The sequence below is a fragment of the Tamandua tetradactyla genome, chromosome 8 (genome assembly GCF_023851605.1).
Source record: "Tamandua tetradactyla isolate mTamTet1 chromosome 8, mTamTet1.pri, whole genome shotgun sequence".
In the NCBI taxonomy this organism is placed as follows: Eukaryota; Metazoa; Chordata; class Mammalia; order Pilosa; family Myrmecophagidae; genus Tamandua; species Tamandua tetradactyla.
The window spans coordinates 12,381,569-12,407,425 of NC_135334.1; the positions used below are offsets into that span (position 1 = coordinate 12,381,569).

At 47.2% G+C, this 25,857-nt stretch overlaps 1 protein-coding gene across 12 annotated transcripts in view; it reads right to left on the reverse strand.

Moving 5' to 3' along the window:
* Positions 1–25,857, reverse strand: part of PKNOX2 (PBX/knotted 1 homeobox 2) — a 269,249-nt gene that overhangs the window by 220,361 nt on the left and 23,031 nt on the right. Inside the window, exon 1 of one of the 12 annotated variants that reach the window (XM_077112534.1) lies at positions 2,743–3,268. The exons of the other annotated variants lie outside the window; for them this stretch is intronic. The gene's annotated coding sequence lies outside the window, so the exon portion shown is untranslated. Of the gene's footprint in view, positions 1–2,742; positions 3,269–25,857 lie in introns of those variants that run through there. 12 annotated transcript variants of the gene reach the window in all.

The window sequence follows — 25,857 nt, forward strand, 5'->3', positions numbered from 1 at the left end:
CTTATGGTCCTGACCAGTGTTGACCTGCCAGAGCCAAGCCAGGTAAGTCAGCCCTGGAGGAGGAGAACTCCCACAGGATACCACTGCCCAGAGATTCTAGGAGCTACAGTCCATAGTTATCAGCACCAGAAAGAACACTCTCCTTTGGCCACATTCACACACAAGACCACTACACGTTCTTGGACTGGTATCCCACTTCACCAGCTGCAAAGGAACTCTTTCAAAGGGAAGATGAGGGACCTGGATCCTGGGGAGCCACTGGTCTATATGGTGAGGGTATTCCAGACAGTCCCTTTTTGCTTTCAACTGTCCTTAACAATATGGAAAGGATTGTGAGGGCTGGAACTCCTATAGGTAGAACTAATGGAGAAGGATAATGTTCATAAATCATTTAGCATGCAATGCAAACAAGAGCATACTTTCTTTTTCTTAAAGGAAAAGGTCATGCCAAAGAAACAGAGACAAGTAGAAAACTGAAGACACTGTAACTTGTCCCCAAATGTTGTGTGGCTCCAAGTGACACAGGGCCGTTCATCTGCAGTCTGACCCTCAACACACATTCTCCAGCCTGGGTTCCCTCCCCACCCTCAAAGTTCAGATCACCAGTGGGGTCAGCACCATGGAAGGACAGCTGATAAAAACAGCTGCACTGCCACCCCCACCTACCCCTTCAGCCCAAGTCAGGGACTGGCTGCCTGTCCCCAGCAGCTGACTCCACCCAGAGCAGCTGGGCCTGAACTAAGAGCTTCTCCAGACCAAGGGGAAGGCAGGCCCAAGCACATTCAGGCTACATTCTTTCTGGTTCAGCTCAAATGTCACCTTCTCAAGGAGAAGCCTTCTCCAACCACCCCATATAGGTCTGCCCAAGCCGAGACCAACCTCTACCATCTTTAACCTGCTGTGTTCTCTTCAAAGCAACTGTTACTACCTTGCATTGTATTATATAACTCTTTATTATGTGTATCCCCCATGAGAGCAGAACATCATGGGTTTTGTCAATTTATATCCCCAGCCCCTAGAAGAGTACCTGGCACACAGCAGATACTCAATAAGGATATCAAAAAATCAATATCTCCTTCCCCTGCATCCACAGAACAGAGAGAGAAAACTTTGTCTACTCCAAAGTAGGAAGAGAGCAGTCAAGAACTAGAAATCTGTTGCTGGTTTCTAATTGCCTTTATGACCCAGAATAAACTGCTCTTGCATGCTTCCCTGCCTTACCTTCTTGATTTGCAGAATGGGTATGACCCTACTAGCTTCTCCAAGAGGAGGAAGAAGACAGAGTCTTCCAGAGAGAACTAGCATTTGCTAACCACCTGACATGCACCGTCTATTCCAAACCCACAACATCCCCCTGAAATTGATACTGTTTTCCCCATTTTACCGATAAGAGAAGGGAGCCTCAGAAAGACAAAGTGACTCACCAAAGCTGCACAACTAAGAAGTGATAGAAAGAGGATTTCAACCCAGGCATGCAGATTCCAAAATGACTTCTACATAACGTGATGACTCTACATTTCAGAGTTTATCAGCTTACCTGTGTGCAGAGTGGATAACCTCAGAGGGAAGCGCAGGCTGTGCCCAGTAGAATTTGGAGACCCTAAACTCTCTGAATTTCTTCAGAAGTAGGGGATAGGAACAGTTAGTGTGTCTGGGACTTCTCAAGTTTTAGCACTGAAAGCCCCATGTTTTAAGAAATCCTTCGGTCCTGAGCAAATCAAAACAGTCTGTTACCCTCAGTGGGATTCAGTCACAGCCAAAGACTCTGGAAACTCTGAGCTAAAGAACCTGGGGGATGTCTGAATTCCTCAGAAGATCCACATCCTCTGCATCTTTTGTCTCATGTCTAGCTGGGACAGGGCCATGTGGCAGTGGCACCCACCTGCATCTGCATTTGCACCGCACAGGTTCAATACCACACAGGCGCAGGAGTCACGGGAGAGCAGAAACCTATTCATCATCCCCCTTTGCCCTGAATGCAGATGTTGGCCACAGAGCAAGAACAGTGTGGGCTTTTCTTCCCTAAAGATTTGTAACCACCAGGACAGGCTGACCTCCCCAAAGCAAAGAGAGCAGATTCCTGGAATTCCAGTCAGCTGAGCCAGACCCCCTCTGACACAAAGAGCAAAATTCAGGGACTGCCAATAAGTTAATAAGAAGTTCCCCATGAGATGGACCCTCTAAGATTCCCAGATTAGAGGCACAGGTTTGGAGGGAAAGGTCACTTCGGTGGGATTCTCTTTCTGTACCAGAAACCACCCCTCCAGTCTTTTCTACAGCCGGGGTTGGCAGAACCTTCACTGCTTATCTTCATTCTCCTGCCTCCAAAGGGAAGACCTCTCCAGCCCCCTGCACCACTACCACCTGCCACCACCACCACCATGCTTCACCTCCAGGGATGGTCAACCTGCATCCTGGATCACTGCTGACCAGGGTAGGTGCTGATTGGGTCAGAATAAGAGAGTCCCTCCAGAGGGATCAAGTGGAGGTGAGGATGGAGGTGAAGAAAAACACTGGGAGGAGGGTGGGGGTTGCATAGGCAAAATTCCCTTTGCCTTCAAGATTTCTATTTTCAGGGGCTTAGGAGAGGCTCTTCATCCACAATCAAGGTGGCTTGGACCTAGGTCTGGTAGCCCAGAGCTACGGGTACCCACACTCGCCCATTACTCCTCCACCTCCATCCCCACTCCCATTCATGACTGCACCCATTGGGATGTGGCTTTATAAACACACCTCACTTACTTCACTTGGATGTTTCCACTGTCCATTGGCTCTGCATCCTCTAAGTTTTCCTCATTTCCTTCTCTTGCCCAACATGCTGTACCTCTAACCTCCTGTTGTGGATTGAATTGAGTCCCTCAAAAAGACATGTGAGAGCCCTCACCCCTGGTACCTGTGAGTGTGGCCTTATTTGGAAGCAGGGTCTTTGCAGATGTAATTAGTTAGGATGAGGTCATAGTGGATGGGCCTTAATCCAGTATGACTGGTGCCCTTATAAGAAGAAAATTTAGAGACAGAGGGACATACCTGGAGACACACAGAGAGAAGGAGGCCATGTGAGGACAGAGGGAGAGCTTGGAATTATGCAGCCATGAGGCCAGGGATACCTGGGGCTACCAGAAGCTGGAAGATGGCAGGAAGGATTCTTCCTCAAAACCTTTAGAGAGCCCAGTGCTGCTGACATAGCAGAATAAATCCCTGTTCTACGCAGCCCTAGAAAACTGTTATCTCTCCCTTTCCTTCCCTCCCATCTCAAAAGAAGAGCCTCCCACCCTCACCTTCCCATCTGGACTTTGACCTTCTGTCTCACGGCGCCCCATCAATCATGAGCATGTGTTTTTGTGTGTGTGTCCTCTGCCATACATCCCATCTCTCCCTCGACTCCCAGCTGCCCCTTTGTCCTAAAAAACACACAAAGTATCTCCAGGCCCAGTGGAATGGAAAGAGCACCGGCCTCGAAGGCAGAATTCCATCTGCGACACTCATTGGGTCTGAGTCCTCAGAGAGTCAGTTTCTTCATCTGGAAAATGGATGTTGTCGCTGCCTTCCACCCTGCCCCTGATACACAGAACTCCTTTTATTTTTTAATTTTTTAATTTTTTTTTGCATGGGCAGGCACCAGGAATCGAACTCAGGTCTCCAGCATGGCACGCAAGAACTCTGTCACTGAGCCACCATCGCACTGCCCCAGGACTCCCTTAAATATTGTGAAGATCTGGTAAGAAAATAGACGTAAAGTATTTCATAAATTGTAATGTGAAAGCAAAGAATTAAGTTTTAAATTATTTTCTTAAACCTCTGATATTATCCTTCTCATCTCTCTCTTCCTTTTGACCACACAAACTTTTGGAAGAGCAGGGTCCCTGCTCCTTTCTCATTCTCTTCTTATCCCCTGTGACTTCTGACCCCACAACACCAGGCACACTGCCCTCAAGGTTGCTGAATGCTTCTGATCACCATGGACGAGCCATTTTCCCAGTCACAGCCTGCGTAACCCACCAGGGCCTCAGACCCAGAGCCTCCCCCACACTCTGCCCCCTTGACCTTTGGGACACCACTCACTTGAAGACTCATCACTGTCTCCTCTTTCCCCTTAGCCCCTCAACACTGGCTTCTCCAATATTCTCTTCCTGACTCACACCCTCACGGGTCTCTCCTGGGCTTCATGAGTCACCTCCAGCTCACATGCCCAGCCTCAGCTTCATTTGCACGCTTCACATCTTAGCTCAACATATCCAGAGAATGCAATACCTGTCCCCTCTCCCTCTCCCACTCATCTTCTTGTCTTTACTCTTTCGGTTAATGGTACCAATTCTCTTCTAAACTTCCGAACCAAATAAACCTTAGAATCCTTGTTGATTTCTCTCTCATCACCCTCCCAACCCCCTTCCTCCAATTCCCACCTCACCAACCCCTCTCCCCAAATAACTCAGACCCAACACATTCCCATTTAGGCTAAGTTTAAGATCTGACTGGTCAATTCCTACACGTATGTCTCCTATATTCAACTTCTCCTTTCCTACAACCAACATGCTTGCTAAATCCTTCATTACTTTTCAGTCCTAGACAAATACAGTAGTCTCCTAACTCATGCCTCTCTGCTCTGATCTACCATACACATTCATATCAGCAAATTATTTCTAAGGTCAAGTCTGCTCTCATTACTCTTTATGTCAAAAACATGCAAAGTCTCCATGGCCTATAAGAATAAAGGGCAAATTCCTAAGCCCTGCATGGAAGGCTTCCCACCACATGGCCCCAACTTAACTTTCCGGCTTTAACTTACAATTTACCCCGTGCCAATCCTGTTCTAAATAAATTACAATATTTTTGGTTCCCTGACTATATCCATGCATGCCTGCCCCAGAGCCTTTGCACATCACACCCATATGTTTAAATGCCTGTCTTCCACTACTGCCTGTTAGATAGAACCCTACTCCCCCTTCAAAGATGACTGAAAGCCATCTCATCCATGAACTATTTATTCCTTGCTCACTCTGGGTGGGAGGAGAAGCAATCTTTTCTTTCCAAACTCATAGCTTGTTGCCTATAATTCTTATCATCTTCTTTGCATTACAACTACTTACATCCTTGTCCTATCTCCTCGCTTGAACTTGTTAGTTACTGAATTTATATTTAGCATGTTTTTTAGTCCATATTGGTTATGCAATAAGTATTTGTTGAATAAAAAAATGAATGACTAAATTAGTAGGTCCTTCCGGTGGCTTTCAACGCAAGTACCACTCACAGGATTTGCAAACTGATTGTTGACAGCCAGCTCATCTCCTCTCCCACCCCCATCCAAGAGTCATGTGGCAAAGCCAAGATGACATTGGCAATTGGCCGTCAGCAATGCCTCCCATACACATTTGCTCCCACCACTTCCTCACCTCCCACTCATCCTCTGATCTGTCTTCAACCCTGCCACTAAAACCACCCTCCCCAGTGTTCCCAAGGCTTTCATACTGACAAATTCAATGAATGTTTTTTAGTCCTTCTCTTTTTTAATTTTTTTGTTGCATCTGAATCACTGATTTTATTCTCCATGCAAAGCTTTCTGCTCCTTTGGTGTAGTCATGCCACCCTTTCCAGATTTTTCTCCTAATTTTTCTACCCTCAATGTTTCCTGTGGTTTTTCTACCACCATCCTTTAAACATTGTGCTCCTAAGATGCTGCCTTTGCCCTCTGCCCTTCCTCCTGTGCACACCCTTCCTGGGTGATCTCATTCACTGTCATGGTTTCAACCACCGTCCATGGGCTAATGGCCCCCACGTCTCTGTCTCCTGACATTTTCTCTAACATGTCTATACAATTTCCTGATAGGCATCTCCAACCAAATGTCCCACAGATACTGGAACTCAATATGTTCTAAAAAATGAAAAATTGAAAAGAAAGAAAGAACTAACTCCCCACCCCTCAAGAAGACTATTCCCCCCCTCCTCTGGTATTTTCTATCACAGTTGCTGGAATTACCATTCACCTAGTCTATAAGGTAAAAATCTGGCATCTCTTTAGACTCTTTCCTCTCTTTTACTCTCCCATATCTAGCTCATTCTCAAGACCTACAGACGTTTCCTTTTAAACAGCTCTTAAATCTGGCCCCTTCCCTCTCTCCATGCCACCACTACCTGCCCAGGGTCACTTCATTACCTGTCTGGAGCACTGTGATAGGATTATAATTTCCCTGCAGCTAGTCTTACCCCACGTTAATCCAACCTTCTTAGTACTGCCAGAGTGATATTTCTAAAACAAAAATCGATCCATTCTCAGCAAAAAGTGTTGGGAAAATTGGATATCTTCATGCAAATTAAAGCAGACCCCTACTTCACACCATACACAAAAATTAATCCAAGGTACATCAATGACCTAACTATAAGAGTTAAAACTATAAAATTCTTAGAAGAAAGCACAAGAGGAAATCTTTTTTACTTTATATTTAACAATGGATTCTTAGAACACCAAAATCATGAGCAACAAAAGAAAAAACAGATAAACTGGAATTTATCAAAATTAAAAACTTAAGTGCTGCAAAGGATATCAAGCAAGTGAAAAGACAAGCTACAGAATAGGAGAAAGTATTTGGAAACCATATATCCAAGAAGGGTTTAATATCCAGAATATATATAAAGAACTCCTACAACGCAACAACAAAAAGACAAACAACCTGATTTAAAAATGGGCAAAGGACTTGAATAGACACTTCTCCAAAGAAAATATATAAATGGCCAATAAGCACATGAAAAAATGTTCAACATCATTAGCCTTTAGGGAAATGCAATTCACAACCACATTGAGATACCACTTCCCACCCACTAGGATAGCTATTGTTTTTCATATGGAAAGTAAGTATTGGTGAGTATGTGGAGAAACTGGAACTGTCATACTTTGTTGGTGGGAATGTAAAATGGTACAGGATCTGTGGAAAACAGTTTGGTAATTCCTCAAAAAGTTAAAGAACTACCACATAATCCAGCAATCCCACTCTTAGGATTTTACCTCAAACAACTGAAAGTGGGGACTCAAACAGATACTGATCTTCATAGCAGCATCATTCACAATTGCCAAAAGGTGGAAACAACCCTAGTGTCCATCAGTAGATGAATGGATAAACAAAATGTGGCATATACATGCAATGGAATATTATTCATCCATTAAAAAGGAATGAACCTCTGACACATGCTATAACACAGATGAACCTTAAAAACATTATGCTAAGTTTAAGAAGCCAGACACAAAAGGTCACCTATGGTGTGCTCTCACTTACATGAAATCTCTACAATAAGCAAATTCATAGAGACAGAAAGTAGATGAGATGTTATCAGAGGCTGGGGAAGGGAAACAGGGAGCTATTGCTTAATGGGTGGAGAATTTCTGTTTGGGGTGATGAAAAAGTTTTAGTAATGGAAGTAGCACAACACTGTAAAAGTAATTAATACTACTGAATTGTATGCTTAAAAATAGCTAAAATGGCAAATTTTACATTATTGTATATGTTACACAATTTAAAAAATCACTAAAAATTTAAAACACAGATCTGCTCAAGTCACTCACCAGACTAAAATCCTTTAATAATAACAGTAGGTACAATTTACTGAGTACTCTCTTTGCTCCAAGGCTGCTCTAAGAGTTTATGCTGATTGGCTCACTCAGTCCTCACAGCAGCTCAGTGAGTTGTTATGCCCTTTTTATAGATTAGGAAATTGAGGCTCTGGGAGAAATTCAGGAAATTTGCACAAGGTCACACAGCCAGCAAGTGGCAGAGCGGGGTGGGCCATCTGGCTCCAGAGCCTGCTTCATCAAGGGTTTCCCACCGACAATATAAAAAAATCAAAACTCCTTAGCATGGAATTCAAGGCTTTTCTCATGACGTGGCCCCTACCTGCTCCCACATCTCCTGCTACTCCCTGGATCATGTCAGGTGCTCCAGAAATCCTGAACTGTTTACATTTCACATGGACGTCATGCTGTATCACACAACCCTGCCTTTGTGCAGGATAAACCCCTTCCTCCCAATTTTTGCCCAATTACTCAGATTACACTTAGATAGCACAGGAGATTGGTTCCATCCAATACCCCCATCAACATCAGTCTGAACTGAGTGTCTCTCCATGGTGCACCCAGAGGACCCTCAGCCTTGAAACTTCTCTCTTGGTTCCCTCTCTAGATTGTGGACTCCTGGAGGGCAAGGACTGTCTTCATAGTCTCTAAATCTGCAGAGTTGAGCACCACACCTGGAACACCGCAGGTGCTCTCCATAAATATTTGCCCAACTGAACTGTGTTCCGCCTCCCTCATCTTCTGCCACCTCACCTCCGCCCAGGCCTGTCTCATTCCTTCCCGACCACCCCCAGGGCACAGCCAGCTCTTCCTCCCCAAAGTCCTTTAATGTGCACAGTCAGTGCCACTGGCTCAGTAATTAATTAATCCTGTTCCATCTCATGACATCTCTTGCATTATAATGTTCATTATTATTTAATTCTTGAACCACCTCACCAGTTAGAGGATAAACTTCTTCAAGATGAAAGTGAGCTAGGCTTCACTTGTATTTTTGTCTTCCTAAGTGCCAGATAAATGTATGGTGATTTAACTTAATACAAGGGTGGGAAGCTGATGTTGGTTAGTAGCACACATGTTTGGGGCAGGTAGAGCTAGGAAAGAGTAAAAAAGAGACATTGATTTTAAAATGGGAGCTGTTTAGAGGGCAAAATTTGGGGGCTCCTAAGAATATAACCCAGTCTCTACTCAACCTTCCACCCAGCAAGAGATTCCCCTGGAGTCTTTAAAAATGAATTTTTATTTAGACGTCATATAGAATTAAAATTCTGGTTTCAGAAATAGGGCTCACAAAGTATGCAGAAACACTAAATATGTGGCTTTCTGCCCTTAACAATCTTCCCTGTCTGCTGGGGTTCATGCTTCATCAATTCTCCCTCCAGGTTTGAAACAGCATCAGGGAGCTTATATGGGCCCTGTGGAAGAGGAGAAGCTCACCTAGAGTCTGGGGACCACCCACAAAAGCTCAGTTCCCATTCCTCTCCAGAATGGATTCCATACCCAACAAATAAAGAGTGTCCAGCCCTACTCTGTGTTGGCAGAATGGACAGAAAAATAAATGCTAAGAAACCCTGTCTTCAGAGACAGCAGGTGATCAAAAGACTTCATTGAAAGTTGTTGAGCAACTTCCAATTCACTCCTCCCTCTAGAAGTAACATATAATGTGCCCATGGGAAACACGTTGTCAGGCACACGATGGACACCAACTTTGAGCCAGTTCTTGGCCAAATTCTGGGAATCTGGTGGCATGCGGAGCCAGCCCTATCCTCCAAGGGTTAACAGCCCATTGTGCGCAAGTCAGCACAGAGGGCACAAGGGAAGGTCAGACAGCATACCCGCCCTCCAGGAGTTTACAGTTTGGTCTTGGAGGCAAGTCCTCATCTGAAAAGCACACAGCGTTCTCCTTGCTGCCATCCTTACCTCTGGTAGCTGATCACATCAGATGGCCGAGGCTAAGTGGCAAGCGCAGGCAAACCACACATGCTCAGAGAAGCCTGAAGATGTAGACCCAGCCAAGCCTGGCGGAGGGGGTGGGAAGTGACTCTCACCTGGAGAAAGGGACATGGTGGGGCGGGAAAGAGAGAGCAGGACCATGGAAGACCCCAAGAAGGAGTTTTCCTGGGAAGGCAAACCTCCCAATGTGGCCGAGGGTGTCTCTGCCCACAGCGGGGCCACTTCACGATCTACAGGGAAGAGGTCCAGCAGGTAAGGGCCCGAGAAGACAGGTGAGAGCAGCTTTCGAAGGCACCTATGCCTGGAAGAGTGTTCAGGAATGAGGGTGATGAGCTATGCCAGGAAAACCAGGAGATTCTCAGCTGGAAGGAGTCAGGAACTCTATGACTGGAATAAAGCAGAAGCACCAAGCCACAGACCACCTTCCTTCTCCTTGGTGAGTACAGCCCTGGCAGACCCGTTAGCCCCTTCCATCCCACAAGGTGGTCATGACCAGCAGCATCAACTCACCCGGGAACTTGGGAAAGATGCAGACTCTCAGCTCCACTCAGAGCTACTGATTTGGAACCTGCAGGTGACAGCTTTGTCCACTGAAGTTTGAGAAATACAGCTGTAGTCATGCATTCTCTGGAAACCCACCTCCCATCCACCCGGGCTGCCACTGGACACCCAAACCAGGACCACGCCACCCACCACCGTCCTGCCCGCAAAGGCATCTAAGCGGAAGTTCTTCCACTGAGAAGTATAGGTCTTTGCTCTTTCCCTGGCTGGCCTTGAGCCGGGGCTGCATGGTCACTGCAATATTTTTTTTTCCAACACCCGTGTTTTGATGGTTCAAGCGATTCTGAAACATTCATTCTCTAGGGTCTTTTCTTTCCCTGTTTATCCCTATGGAGCTCTGGTAAAAAGCAACCCCGGGAAGCCCCGAGCAAAGGCGAGCTTGGATGTTTGCCTCGAACGCATGACCCATCCTCCAGGCCGAGGGACACCCATGGTATTTTTCCCTACTCAGATGACAAAGAGAAAGCCCTGGTTTGAGGAAATGGAGCTTGTGAATAAAAAGGGCTGACATGAGATCTTCCAGGAATGTGGAACTGTAGCTCACACCAAACGCTGAAACCCATTCTCTAACTAATTGTTGCAGAGTGCTTTGAAATGCATTTCTTTTTCGTATATATATTATTTTTCACAATGATTTTTTTTTAAAAAAACACGAAAAAAATTTTTTTTAAAGAAGAAGAAGATCCTCCAGGAAATGACACGGATTTCTGGAGTCCTGGGTCTCATTCCTTGACCTGACAAGGGTGTGAGCTGCGTGCACAGGTACGCACCCCCGTCAGCCACCCATAAGTTAAATCGATGGGCGTTTACTGACTTGACCCCAGGCACGTCATCGGTTTGCCAAAGGGCTTGACTTTAACCAGAGGGCTCAGCTGAGCTCGACTATGCTAAAAAAGCAGAACACAAAGGGAGGGTCTTTGGGTTTGTGGTTAGAAACTGTGGACCCTTCTCGGTGGGGAGAATGTCACCCACGTGTGAGAGAGGGAAGACCAGGCGTTGTGGTCCTCACACAGGCCCCAGCCCTCCCCTGCTGTTCTCCTGTTTCACTGAAGGGCCAGGAAAGCCCGAGAAGCAGCGGTGTGGGAGGAAAGCAAGGACCTCACACTGCCTTGTGTGGCAGCGCCCGGTCCCAGGAGCGTCCACAGCATAACTCCGGATGTTGGCTTGACGACCCCAGCCCTGGACCAGGTCTGGGGATTTGGGGGGGCAGCTGTGTCCAGAAGGCCTAGAGTCACCGTTACCAGATACCAGAGCATTCCAGCAAAGACTTGAAATGAAGGGTACATACGGAAAAATTTACCACAGTGAAATTCCATTACGAGGGCCATATATTAAGGGATTACAAATATTTTACCTCCTAATGAAAGGTTTTTTAAATTCTAAAAACATGGCAGCTGGGGAACGGGGAGAGGGGAGAGTAGGGGTGGAGTGAGTGAATTTACCCATCTCTAAAAAGAAAAAAATAAATTTAAATAGTAGCATCGAAGGAGGTTAAAGAAAAAAAATCCTGTTCTGTGGAGATAAAGGTGGAGCAGTGAGGGTACTGCCCCCAACCCAACCACACCCCTCCCCAGAGCACCCCACGCCCTTCAGCAGTCTTGGGCTAAAGGGGAGGGATGGGGCGCACTCTGCCCAGGACAGCATTCTGAGTTCTAACCAGGGAGGACTCCCTAGATGACTCCTGCTGAAGCACATACCCCAGCCGACTGCCGGCCCAGGGATCTGGGCCCCACCCCACCCAAGTGGCAGTGCAGGGGGGAGGTGAGGACAGGGGAATGGGGTCCAAAGGCTGGTGGACAGTACCTCCACCCCATTAGTGTCTAACATTTCCCCAGGGCCCAGAGAGATCAGGGCTAAAGCCCCTTGAGGTGGGGGAGTAAACGAACAGCAAGGAGGCTCCCAGCTGCAGCCTGGCAGACCCTTGGCCCCTGGTAGCGATGTGTTGGGGGGGGGCTCCCTCGGGGATGCCATTCAGGTCCCGTCTTTTGGGGGAGGAAAGCCAAAGAAAAACATGTATTTATAACATGAACTTCCCTCCTCTCCTTCCCCTCAGCTAACTGATTAATTAAATGAATACAAAGGCCGTCTTGTTGGAAGCCGGAGCCGCTTGGACCCTCTGTGTTTTCTTTAAGCCTGCCTAGCAAACAGGAAACAAAAGGCTTAATTCTGTCTGGTTTCATGAAGGGGGCTGTATGTCACAGCCAGAGGCGGGGGCCACAGCAGAGCCCACGGAACAGCCACAAGGCAGCTCGCGACCCCCCAGCTTCCCAGCCGGGACTACAGCCCGCAGCCCCCCCACCCCAGACACGCATTCTCTTCCCCAGCCCTCAGCTCAGACTCCGTTCGCCCAGTTCTAGGGGAAATGCCTACGCAGCAGGAAAAAAGCCGAAAGAGAGGCAGGATCCCTCTCTCTAAGCCAATTCCATAGTTGAGCTCACCCCACCTCCCCTCTACGTGAGACGTGACTCCCAGGGGTGTAAATCTCCCTGGCAATGTGGGACAGGACTCCCTGGGATGAGCCTGGCCCTGGCATCATGGGAGTGAGAAAGCCTTCTTGACCAAAAAGGGGAAGAGAAATGAAACAAAGTAAAGTTCCAGTAGCTGAGACATTTCAAATAGAGTCGAGAGGTTATTCTGGAGGTTATTCTTATGCAGTATATAGACATCCCTTTTCAGGTTTTGGTGTATTGGAGTAGCTAGAGGGAAATACCTGAAACTGTTGAACTGTAATCCTATAGCCTTGATTCTTGAAGATGATTGACTAACTATAGAGCTTTTAAGGTGTGACCGTGTGATTGTGAAAACCTTGTGACTGACACTGCCTTTATCCAGTGTATGGACAGATGAGTAAGAAAAAAAAAGACAAAAAATAAATAAATAAATAGAAGGAAGCGGTATGCGATGTTTTGGATGTTCTTTCTTTACTTTTTTTCTTTTTTCAACTAATGAAAACATTAAAAAATCTATTGTGATGGCAAATGCACAGCTATATGATGATACTGTGAACCAATGATTGTAAAGATTGGATGATTGTATGGTATGTGAATAAAATAAAATGAGATCTTAGGGAGAGTTTTTGCAAACATAGCAGGCTGCTCCCGCTCCCTTCCTGCTTCCTAAGGACTGGCAGCTTTTGGCTTTAACTGGCTTTAACTTCACCAGCCTAAACTGCATAGCCACCTTTCCTGACAGCCTCTGGCTTTTGGGTCTCAAAATCCAAATGCCAGGGTGGAAGGGAAGGTCAATGTCAATTTCACGAATTGTTTCCATTTGTTTTGCATTTATTTGTATGTTTGTTTAATTCAAACTATTTTATGAGACTTTGTCTTGATTACAACCCTGAATAAATGGAAGAGCATTTACATTAGAGAGAGAGAGAGGCAGGAGTGCCCAAGATAAAGCTCTTGAAGAAAACCTTTAAGGACATGAGGGAAGCTGAGGAGTTTGGTCCACGCAGCCATTAACCACAGGCTAGAAGGAAGGGCTAAGTGTGGGGCTTTCCTGATACTTTGAGATGGAAATTAACCGCTTTCCAGCTGTCATGCTTCCTATTTCCAGCCAATCTCTCAGATAGCCTTTAGCTTGTCAGCTACATAGGTGCCAGAGTCACCCTTTCCCAGACAGAATGGAAAGCTCAGAGAGGGACAGAGACTGGTAAATTGCACCACAGCACAGCAGACTCAGTACTCTGATGGTGCCTTCACCTGAATTGCTGCATGCCCTCTCTGCAAAGCTCCCCCCATCTCTTCTTGTGGCCATGCCTTACAACATTCTCTGTATCTTCTGGGGGTCTCCAGGATTTCTGGTGGAGAAAAAAGCAATAGCTAGGTAGGAAGGATTTTAGCTGCATGGGGTGTGGGCTCCAGAGGGGCACAGACATTCCAAAAAACAAATCAGGCCAAAGGCCCAGGTGCCAATAGAAGGAGGTGGGGCACTTCAGTCCAGTGCTCCCAGCATGTCTCCTCCATCTTCCAAACCTAAATATGAAGTGACAGGGAAGATTCATTTCCTCTTTGGGACATAATCAAACAATCTGGGTTCAGCCTTAACCTAATAAACTCTCTGCTCAGAAAGTGTTCACGGAAACCAAGGTCCTGGGGTACCAGTGAGAAGGAGATAGGATGAGGAATGATGTCTCAGAGAAGGGGACCCCCAGGCTGAATCTAAGGACAATGGGCTGAATTAAGTGAGCCCAGACAAATCCATTATTTCAGAGACTCTCATTTGAATCAACATGCATTTGCTGAGTCCCCCAGAGTGCCGGCATAGGTTCTGGGGGTACATCAGTGTGCAAAAGAAACACCCCCTGCCCCATGACACACACATTCTAGAGGGATATTCCTTTGGAAGAAAGGCAAGAAAACAACAGCTTCCTGGTCATTCATTCATTGGCTCAATGATTACTTCTCAAGGGCTCTGAGGATGCAGCAATGATCAACCCAGACACTGCCCTTGGCCTCTGTCTAATAGGTAAATTAGATATGCAACTCTAAATCACACAAATGAATATGTGATTGCAAACTGTGATGGCCTCAATGAAGGAGAAACATGGGGTATGAAAGGCCACCCTGGCTTCAGAGCAGAGAACAGAACCAAAAGCAAGAGTGGAAGCAGGGAAGCCAATGGGAGGTATCACTCTAGCCAATGGAGAGAAGTGGTCAGAGTCAAAGTTTACCTCATACGATAGAACAGACAAGATCTACAGATGGGTCTAGTGGAAATGAGAGAAAGGTCAAAGTCAAGGATGATGCCCAGACTTCCAACTTGAGCAACTTGATGAAAGCTGCTGCTATTTGACGAGTTGGCATTGGGGGTTGAATCATGCCCCCCACAAAGACATGTTCAAGTTCTAACTCCCAGTTCTGTGGGTGTGAAGCCATTTACAAATAGGATCTTTGGAAAGTCTATTAGATGAGGCCAAAATGAACCAGGGTGGGCCTTAACACATATGACTAGCATCCTTATAAGAAGAGGAAATCTAGACAAAAACATGGATGACTGAACAGAAGTAGAAGCCAGAACAAGAGGCAGCTCACCATATGATGGAGATCGAGATGTAAGCCAATGAACTTCAATAATTGCAGCAAGTCAACACCAGAACTCCATAGGCTCTGGGAGAGAGCATGGCCTGTTGAGAACCTGATGTTAGACTTCTCACCTCCAAATGGTGAGCCAATAAATTCCTGTTGTTTAAGCCAAGGAGTGTGTGGTGGTTGTCACAGCAGCCCTGGCAAACTAAGACAGATGGGGAGAGGATGAGGGTCGTGGGGGAGTGCACAGACTTAGGTGGTAGGGACAGGCTATCAAGTGACTCCTGTCCTTTCTGCTCCCTCCCCTGCCTCCAGCCCTTGGAAGAAAATCTCTGCTCATCCCTTTGCCTTGTTTCCTCCTGTGATGAATAACAGTGACATCAGAGATAAGACTAATTGGTGATTGAACCCTCTGCCCTCTGCCTCAGAAATCACCTGGGCGATAGTGAAACCAGAAGCCAGCATCTGCTGTTGTCCAAGTGCTTTTACCACATACACCCTAAGAGGTCAGTGTGGTCACCATTTTAGAGATGACTCAAGGGAAGTTGAATCACCTGCCCAAACACTCACAGCCATGGGTGCTGGAACTGGGACAGTAATTCAAGAGGTCTGGATTCAAGCCCATTCTATGATTTGGATGTTGCTTCTCTTTTATCCAATCCATAATAGTTGGAAGGAAAGACCCAGGAGATCCTACACCACTGAGGATCCCCAAATAAATAATCACTGATCTGTGGCAGTGACATTGTTTTCTTTTGCCAAAACAAATTTAACTTCTTGTTTTGGCTTTTCTCCTGTGGCTGATAGATTTAATTTGTGCTGAGTGTGTGTGGGAGGGTGACAGGGACACCTAGGCTTGAGTGAAGGTGAGAACAAAGGCATGTTCTGCTTCCACAAGAAACCTGAGGAGAAGGAAGAACCCAACAAAGGTGTCCTTCTCCCACTGTAGCTCCACCGCCTCTGTCGAGTTGCCTGGAAGCCTGGGAGAGCTGACTGGGAAATGCGGGTGTTGAGGGGGGCAGGGGGAGGGCAGGGCTAGGCAGCTGAGCAGAAGTGCAATCAAGTGTCACTTGGGAAGGGGGGTGTAGGCTGAAGGCATGGGTTGGGGACTCAGATAACTAGTAAGACGAGAAGGAGAAAGAAAGGAAAGGGAAGGAGGGAGAAAGCAAGGAAATAGGGCCTGTAAAGAAACAAAAAAGGAGCATGATAAGGGGAGGGGAAGAGCAGGTGAGAGTGGGGGAGGATGCCTACATCTGAGAAGCCCCGAGGTCTGGTCTACCCCATTAGGTAGAGAGGTCACTTTGGAGTAAGTTCCTGTCAGAAGCCGTAGAAACTCAAAGGAAGTAGAGACGAAAATGAACTTGAACCGATGAGTTTGTTCAACAGTGAAAAGCCCGCTCCCAAATTCACTGGTACTGAGGGGCAATGTAATCAGGCACTCAGATTACCAGACCCCAAGGAGAGGAATGAAAATAGTGGAAAAGCTCCCCACACCAGCCACGCCGGCAGGGTGTGGCGAATATGCCCCCCATCTCCATCCTTGCCTTTCTGACCTCCCTATACAAAAAACTGCTGGAGCAAAGAGGATTCCAGACACAGAACTCTCTGTCCTCTTTGGAGAGAAAAATGCTCTAGAAAATGATGTGAAACATTTTCTCACCACCGGAGGACCTCCTGCTGGGACCCTGGTCAGTAGACTTGAGAGCCCCCACCAAGTCCCGAGAAGACGGGCATGCGGGTCTAAGCCCCCGTTATGGGCTGGGAGACACAGACAAGGCCTCCCAAGGGCCTGCCTTTGAGATCCAAAGGAAAAATCAGCTGCTTCTCTGGAGAACACCCCATGCATCTTGTAAGGCTCAGGGTTCTGCTGGTAAGGGGTGCATAGGGAGGTAACAGCCAGATCTCCCAGTGGCCTCCAACCTGAGAATCCTGCTGTGGTTGTGGCCTAAAAAGATGGCTGCAGAGCGTCTGTGGGCAGGATCAGGAATGACCACCCCCCTCCAGCGTTGTGCACAGGAGCTGAACAACCCCAGCTTGCCCAGGGACCCAGGACCCCTGGGGATGGCTCTCCACCCTGAGGACTCACCAACCAGCCCCTCCTGCTATTCCAGAACCAGCTTCATCAGAGCCCTAACCCTTGCCTTTTTCTCCCCCCTGCTTATGGGGCAGGGACAGGGCTCACACAGAGTTAACTATTGTTTTGAAGTCCCCAGTAGGAGAATTCTCCCAGTCTCAGGCCTCAGCTGAGGACTCCCAAGGAAGCCCTGGACAGACTGTCTCTCTCAGGCAGCGGTAGAGCCAAAAAATAGATTCTCCTAGGGCTCTCCCCCTTGAGGGTCTGGGGGGCCTGAATCATCCTGGGGAGGCTGAGAAAATTGTGAGATCTCACTGGGGCACCAGGAGCTATCCCAGGGCTTGCTGCCCACCCACCCCCACCCCCACCCAAAACTCAGGCATTAATTAAACGAATCTCAAGGTCACAGAGGCTATAACTAGTTGAGAAATTTCAGCTCCCTGGTCATGTCTCCCTCCCATCGGAGACATAACGAGTACAAAAGATCAAGTGCCTCCAGGCAACTACTCCAATCTCCTGCCTTTCCAAACCAATCTAGGTCTCTATCACCCTCTGAGAAACAGGAGGTATGGCTAACTTCTAGGGGAGCCCTGCCCAACAGAACTTTCTGCAGTGATGGGCATGGGACTATTGTACATTGGAAATATGGTTTGTGCAACTGAGGAATCAAAGTTTTAATGCAATTTCATTTTAATGTGTTTAAATTGACATTTAAATAGCCATGTAGTTAGTGACCATCGTATTCTCACCCAATACGATAAAATCCAGGGATCTCAAGGAAGTACCTTCTTCATGGCTTCACAGCACTGGTACGCAGATCTTTACCCTAGGGCCCCTCCTCTGCCTCGCTGGTATCTGATAGGCAGAGAGGGCTACATCACCTACAGGTCGAGGAGCACAAATGTGACAAGTGGAGTCTAGAACCTGGCCTGCACCTGCTCAGGAAGTGGGGGTGGAAGGGTGGGCATCTTTTCAACCTCGCTGGTGACCAGGGCCACTTCATTTCCTATAACTGTCATAAGCAAGTTGAAGTTCTCTTGATACTGGGAATCATGGAATTATAATCTGAATGGGACCTTGGACATGATGGGCTCCAACTTCCTTGCTCTATTGATGAGGCAATCCAGCCCAGAGAGGCAAGGCAGCTGGCCCAAGTTACAGAAGGAATTGTAGCATGGCCATCAGAACCCAGGTTTTACTTTACTGGTTCTAATACCTCCCTCCTTCCCTGCCTAGCCTCCAAACACCAGTACAGTCCTGAGATCTACCCTTCCAACTTCACCGCCCCTTCTCTTCACCCCCCACACCACCACCCTGAACCTCTGCCAACCCCCTTCACTCAGAGTCAGAGAGGAGATCTCATGCTTTCATATAGAAAGTCTGTTCCCCCAAACTCCCCCTGCTGCAACCCAGGATTTTGACACAGATCCTCACACCCAGTACCCAGAGATAGAGCCAAACCACTCAGAGTGCCCATCTTCCCAGTTCTCCAAATAGACCCAGGATCCCTTCAAGTGGTGGTGGAGCCTGGCCACCATCAGCCAGGACAGAGACTCTAAAGTGAGACTTCCTAATCTTGAATCCCCATGCCCTAGGGAGACCAGGGTCTGGGAAATTGTCAACAAATTGCATGCATCTTTTTTTGGAGAGAAGCTATCATTCCATGGGATTCTCAAAGAGCCAGGACCCAAACATTTTAAGAACCCTCACACCCAAAATCAGTTTGGAGGTTGGAGACCATTTCAGGCATTGCCATCTGTTGACAAGGCTTCTCTGCTGGATGCTTCCATAGCATACCAAACTCAGCACTTTAAAAACGAGACACTCTCCCCACAACAGAACTTTGTTCTAATTTTCATGAGTGGTACGTCAATCCACTGAGTCTTTCAGGCTGGAGATTTCACCTTTCCCTAGACTTTCCCTTCCTGGTCAATCACCAGGTTCTCCTGGATCTTCAGAACAACTCCCATACCATCCTCATTTCCGTTCCCTCTACCCCGACCTGGACCTCACCCCTTCTCCTCTCATTGACTAACTCCTACTGAGTCAGGCCCTTTCCTCCTGCTTCCACACCTCCAGTGCCAACCCGTCCTCATCTTAAAAAAAAAAAAAAACTTTGGTTTTATCATATCGTTCACCTTGTTAAATACTACAAATTGGTAGGAATGGGTAAGAATCCCATGACCTTGAAACCAGTGAGAGGACAGAGGGCATCATGGAAAGACCTTGGGCTCTGCAGCCAGACCAATCCAGGTGCGAATTCTGACTCAGCCTCTTCCTAGTTACATGTTATCAAGCAAGATACTCAACCCCTCTGAATTGGTAATAATAAACAACCTCCTTGAAGAAGCAGCACTTCTTGTGTGCTGCTTAAGAGTTCACACTCAGAGTCAGAGTCCCTGGGTGCTAATCACATCTCCCCAGATTACTAGTGTGTGAAGGTGGGCAAGTGCCTTAACCTCTCTGTGTCTCAGTTTTCCTATGTCATAAGAGCGTCTTGAGGATTGAATTAACATGAAGAACTCAGAACAGTGCCTTGCACAGAGTAGGTGCTGAATACATTTCAGTCATTATAGTTGAATATGTGGAGCCTGCAGAGTACCTTGCCCACTGCCTGGCACGTAATAGATGCTAAACAGATGACAGCATCTTTTCCTTTAATAAAATGTGTTGAATTAGTCTGTGTTTAACTTGTGGAATTTGCATCAGTGGCAAAATATCCAAGTGGGATCCTTCCAGCAGCAGACAGCTATAGAGGAGGAACGAGGTCTTGGGGGATATGGAAACAAGAGCAGGATTTGGGGTCCTCTGTCTTGAGGGCTTCATCAAACCCCAAGGAGGGACTGAACTCTCCCTTCTGTCAGCCAGTATAATCCCAACCCAGAGGACAAGATGGCCCAGCTTCCTGCTGTGCAGTAAGGAGTGTCCTGCAGGGATAGAGCAGGTATTGGGCGCTACATACTTCCGCCTGTGAATCCCCTACTGAAACCTTCTGGGCCTGCAAACTCAAGTTTGCAGTTATCTCCTTATGCAAAACACCAGGGAGACCCGGAAAGGATTCTCACTCCTGAGAAAGGTCAGGGGTGAGAGCTGGTTTGGGGGTGGGAAGTGGGTGCCAGCCTTTTCCCTGGTGGGAAAGAGCTTCTGTCTCCTGCCCTGAATTACACAACAGCTCTCCACTCAAGGCTCAGTGGGGACCGCAGGACAGGGCTCATCCAAAGGCATTCAGATGTGACTTTGGAAAGCCCTGAGACATCACATTGCTCTTGGCCGTCCCCCCTCCTAGGGGACCTTGCCAGCAGTTTCAAGCTTGGAATAGCTACCAGCCAGCCCTTGCATATTGCCTGAGCTTATGAAGGGCCTTCACAGTTATTAACCTGCTTGATAGTGCAACACCCTGGTGAGAAATTTATAATCTTTCCCCTCGTCCTGCACATGGGGAAACTGAGGCTTAGAAAGCTTCCATGGCTTGCCCACAGCAGCCCATCTGAAAAGGGCTACAATTCGGCCTTAAATCCTAACCCTCAGCTCCAAAGCTCCCACTCTTTGCACCCCAAAGTACTGCCTCTTGTCAAGCCAGGGTCTTACAGGCAGGAACTGGGCCCAGGTTCACATGGTGACCTCCTGCCAGCTCCTGTCTCCAAGCCAATGTCCCTCTCTACCCTGGGGCTACCTCCCTGGGTTTGAGGACAGGGTTGGGAGAGGGGCCTGGGTTATCACAGACCCCACACCAAGCAGACAAGCCTTGTGCAATGAGGAAGAACCCCCATATGTTGTGTCTACATTTGTCAGCTATTAGCATTACAGAGAGAGAAAGAGTCACATAAATTAAAGAGGCTGGCTTAGACACACACGTGCACTGGCGTGGATAGAAGGCTGTGTTTAAATGGAAAAAATTAGCAGCTTGAAACAGTAAAAAACCAAAACTTTACCTCAGAAAGATGCAGGGCAACTTCACAGAGTTTTATGTGGCCCATAAATTAGAGCTGAGAAAGGGTCTATGCTGCCTCCCCCCCTACAGATGAGGGCTCTCAGCCATGCAGATATGCCGTGTGGCAGCATTACAAATGTCCCAAGTAGTTTATACACAACAGCACAGCATGAGGTTGCTGGGGGATATTGGCGCTGGTAATTGCTATTCTAAAACTGGCCTTGTAAGCTTGAAGAAATGTTTTGAGGGGGGAAAAGAAGCCAATTTAAGAGCTTTATAAAGTCATAAATGCCTTCTGAGCAAACCAAATGTAATCTATCGAAAATAGACAGGCCATCCTTCAAACCCAACGGTAGACTCTGCAGTGCTGAACAGCTGAGAGAAATGACCCCAAGGTGCCCACCCCAGCAAGGGGTGGCACCTTTGCGGAGGCAGGGGACTGTCCCAGATGACCCCATGTTTCTAAGGGTCTTCTAGGGCAGAGCTGCCCTCGGATTACTTCATGGCTCTCTTCCCGCCAAAGACTCTTTCCCGGTGAGTTACTCTGGATTCCTTTCCCCAAAATGAACAAGACCCCCCCACCCCCAAGACACACACACACAACCTGGCTGAAGGGGGGCTTCCTATGTGCTGCTGATGTGTTTACTCCCCCCATACCCCGCTGCCTTGTTGTACCCAGAACCAGGGAAGGGCTAGAGGCTCGAAATGCAGAGCAGAGTCTTTAAAGTCGACTTCAGTTTCCCTGCAGAAAATGGGGCCAATACCTCCCTTTCCAGGTAGCTGTAAGAATGAGGTAAAAAAAAAATGTACCTGAAGCACCTACCACACGGTACTCAATACATGGCCTCTGCGATGATTGCATTGTCATCACTACCAGTGGGAGGGGCAAGCATGCCCCAAGCAGAGGGCATGTTTACAAGTCTGATGTACCCTCTCCATTCCCAGCTCCTGCCAGGCTCCCAAACACCACGTTAAAGGACATCATTCGTGGATCCCTGCCAGTGGCTTTGCAGTGTGGAAACCAGCCCAGCTTTCCCCAGGAAACAATTCCAGAGCCTGTTTCCTGACTTCATTTGTCCTTATCTTTCCAGGCTGCCATAGAGCACATTCTTAAGCCGCCTGTGCCTGCAAATGAGCCCAGGGCTGCCTGCACTGCACGTCACTTGGCTGGGACCCCAGGGTCCGCTACCCACCTCGAAGACCAGCTCTGGTAGTTACCAGGGGCACTCTGGTGACTCTTCAGTTGGGGAGCTGTTTATGGTTGTAAAAGCCGAGACTCAGAGAGTCCCTCTAGAATAGAAGCCAGATTCCTCCACTTCAGCAGCGCCCACCCCAGCCTCCCCTTCAAGCCTCTTTCGCAGCGCCCTCCACTGCAGTTAGCCCACTCTCTTTTCAGGTGTCAATATTTCATAATGGAAAACAAAAGCTATACAACGCACGATTACCCACTTCCATTGTGCTTTAACAGCTTTATTGACAGCACAAAGCGCCACACAGGAGCAGTAGAAAGGATTCAAGATCAAGCTCCCAGTGAAATGTGTTTTTAGTTACATGTATTTTCATAGTTTTCGCAACACCTTATTAAAGTTGAAAGCTGTATATAACTGCATCACCGGTGGCACTCTTCAATACCACTGAAGGCAGATTTCGTTACAAGCCAAAGCAACTGACCCAGCCGTCTGGAACCAGTGAGCAGGCATTTTCCCCACATCCTCTCCTTGCCTTCCTGAGTTGTCCACCTCCACCCCACACACCCACCACGATTTCTGAAAGGTGGAACCAAGAGATGAGACATGCCTTCAGGAAATGAGCAGTTGACAGACATCTTACTTCGCAAACCCAAAAGCATGGGACTTGGAGAGCATCCTTGCTCCATCCCAACCCAACAGCTCTCTCACACAGGAAGCTTTGTAAATTCCTCCTCCTCCTGGAAAATAGATGCAATCCATTCACATTAATGAAATCAATACGCAGGACTGGTGACATGGAAAGTGCCCTGGACTTAGAATGAGAAGACATGCATTTGAATCCTGGCTCTGCCACATGAGTCTCAACTTCTCTTTTCTTCTTCTTTTTCTTTTTTTTTTTTTGTTGTTGCTCATCTACAAAATAAGACTTTGAACTCCATGATTGTAAGGGTCTTTTCAGACCTGGGTTCCTAAATGAGCATCTATACTGTTTTTCTGGAAAGTATTTATTTTATACCTGGTAGGATGTGATGGCACATGGAATTAAAAAAAAATGAGTAAGACGCAGTTCCTGTCCTCAAGGAAGTTGTGATTTAATTGAGGAGAAAGACATATGAAAGCAAAAAGTGAAATTACAGCAAATACTTTCAGTACCGGTTCAAGATAGCAATATAGAAAAAGTCATGAGGCAGTACATGATTAGATGCCAAATGAGTTGTGCAGACCATAATTGCTCTAGGCCGAGGGGTTTGGAGGAGAGAGTGCTGGGGATAGGGAAGGAACGTGGAGTGGGGAGGGGGGCCACAGGAGCTGGGCTTGAAGGACGCCGTGGATTTCCAGCTATAGGAACAATGAGGGTGTGAGATTGGGTCAGGGGACGCTGGGGAGCCAGTGTTCACAGGTGGTCATCAAAGGGCAAGATCAGGGGACAATGCATAAACCAGTTAGAGTGGAAATGAGATTTCATGCTGAGAAACATAGAGAGAGAAGGCTACAGACATAAAGCAGAGGCTAGGAAGTACTTAAGTGCCAGACTCAGATGTTTGCACGGAATCCCTGTAAGCAGCAAGGAGCCGATGAAGTGAATAGTGGAGAACTGTATTTTGAGAGAATTGACCAGGTCCTGATGTGCAGAATGGATTGGAAGTGAGAGACACAAAAGATGAGGAAACAAGAGAGAAGGCCATTGCAGGAATCAGGGCAGGAGATGACAGTGTCCGGGTGAGGGAGGTGGTGAGTGAAAAGCTGGGTAACTGGGGAAGGATGGAAGGACAGCAGAGACCCCCGAGAGGTTGTAGACTGGCTGGCCATTTGATCTATGGTCCACACTTGGACACTTTTAAGAGACAAGAAGCTGGAAAGAATGATTATTCTGGAGAACAAAGAATGAATGAGAGGGGGAGGGAGAGGTAGACTCCAAGGTTTCAAGCTTGCAGTACAGAAAAAACATGGGGGTTGATGGGGACAGGTGGGACGTCAGTGGAAGGAAGTGGCATAGAGCAAGAGAGAAATTGAGGTGAAAGGATTTTGAGGAATCTTTGGCAATGGAGTGGCCAAGCAGATTTTGAAGTCTTTGCAGACAAGAGCTGCAACTTAACTGAAATATCACAAAGATATCTGTTAAACTGAGTTGAGACTGGAAATTCCTGCTGAATTTTATCTAAAGAGAACTGATAGCTCAGGGGCGGGGGGACGACTAGGCTGTCCCTTTAGTTTTGTTTGTTTATGTGTCTATTCTTAAAATGTCAATAAAAGCACCCCTCGGTGGGCTTGTTGCTGTGGCCATCTGCAGCCCAGGGAAGTCCCATCATGAACTGATGACTGCAGCGTGCACTAAAAACATAAAAGTAGCATCTAAATGGCCAGCGTTTGGCAGAAGCTCAGCAAACCTGCTCCAAGCAGGAGGGAAGGAACAGGGAATTTAATTTACCTATTTCCCTCTTTGGATTACAGTACAAAAAAATTCCACTAAAGAAAGAGGAAAGTCAATCTTAGGAATCAAGAGAGCAGCACATCATTGTGAATATAATTGATGCCACTGAATTATATACTTCAAAGCGGTGAAAGTGGGAGATTTATGTTATATATGTTTTATATATATTTTTTATATGTAAAAAATGCATTTTTTAATGACAAAAAAAATCAAGAAAGCAAAAGATGCAGGCTTCCCCTGCCCTGAGTTGATTTGGACTTTGTGTGCAGGGGTCAGAACAGCATCTTCTTTTGCCTCAGCCGTGCCAAGGATTCTCACCCAGCATCAGGACTCAGAAAACTGGAGGACTTTCCTGCAGGCTGCTACCTCCTCCAATCAGGGGAATCGGATTAAGGCTCATACAGGCACATTCGAAAGAAAATAAGGGGAGCAGAGAGACATACAGGTACGTTCACCAATTATCATAATGCTGAACAGGACAGGTTCTTCCACAGCTCCAGTGACCCAGAAATTTGAAGCAGAAACTACACATTGGCTATGAATTATCCAGGCACCTGTGGCTACAGTTACTTGATAAAGCTAATCTCAAAGGAGTGTTGATTACTGCTGAGTTAACAGCACAGGGGTTTGGGGAGGACAGAGGTACCTGACCCAGCAGCCTCTCCTTGAGCTGCAAAGAATTTTTGCAGTACCCCCATCTTCACAAGGCATTCCCTCTCGGAACCCTCTGATAGAACCGGCTCCATAAATCTCTCCAGCTGATGCAGCCACACGAGTGTCACAAAGGAAGACATGCTGACTCTCAACCTTTTTTCCCACCACGCACGCTGCAAGATGCAGCCAGCTCTCCGCAGTCACAAGGGTCCAAAGGTAGGAGCATGGAGAACACCTCCAAAAGAAGCATCTATCAGAACGGGCTGGGGACTGGCAGCATCCTCAAGAAAGACTTCCCTCCTCTCCAACCCCCAGGGAGGTCCTGACACACCCCACCAAGAAAGGCAGTCCTTGCTCTCTCCCCTGGAGGATTACTGGACAGAGAACAAGAACTCAACATTCAAATCAGGAAACTCTCACACGCCAAACTTACTACACACACCAGTTGTACGAATCACCTCACCCATCAGCCTTCTTA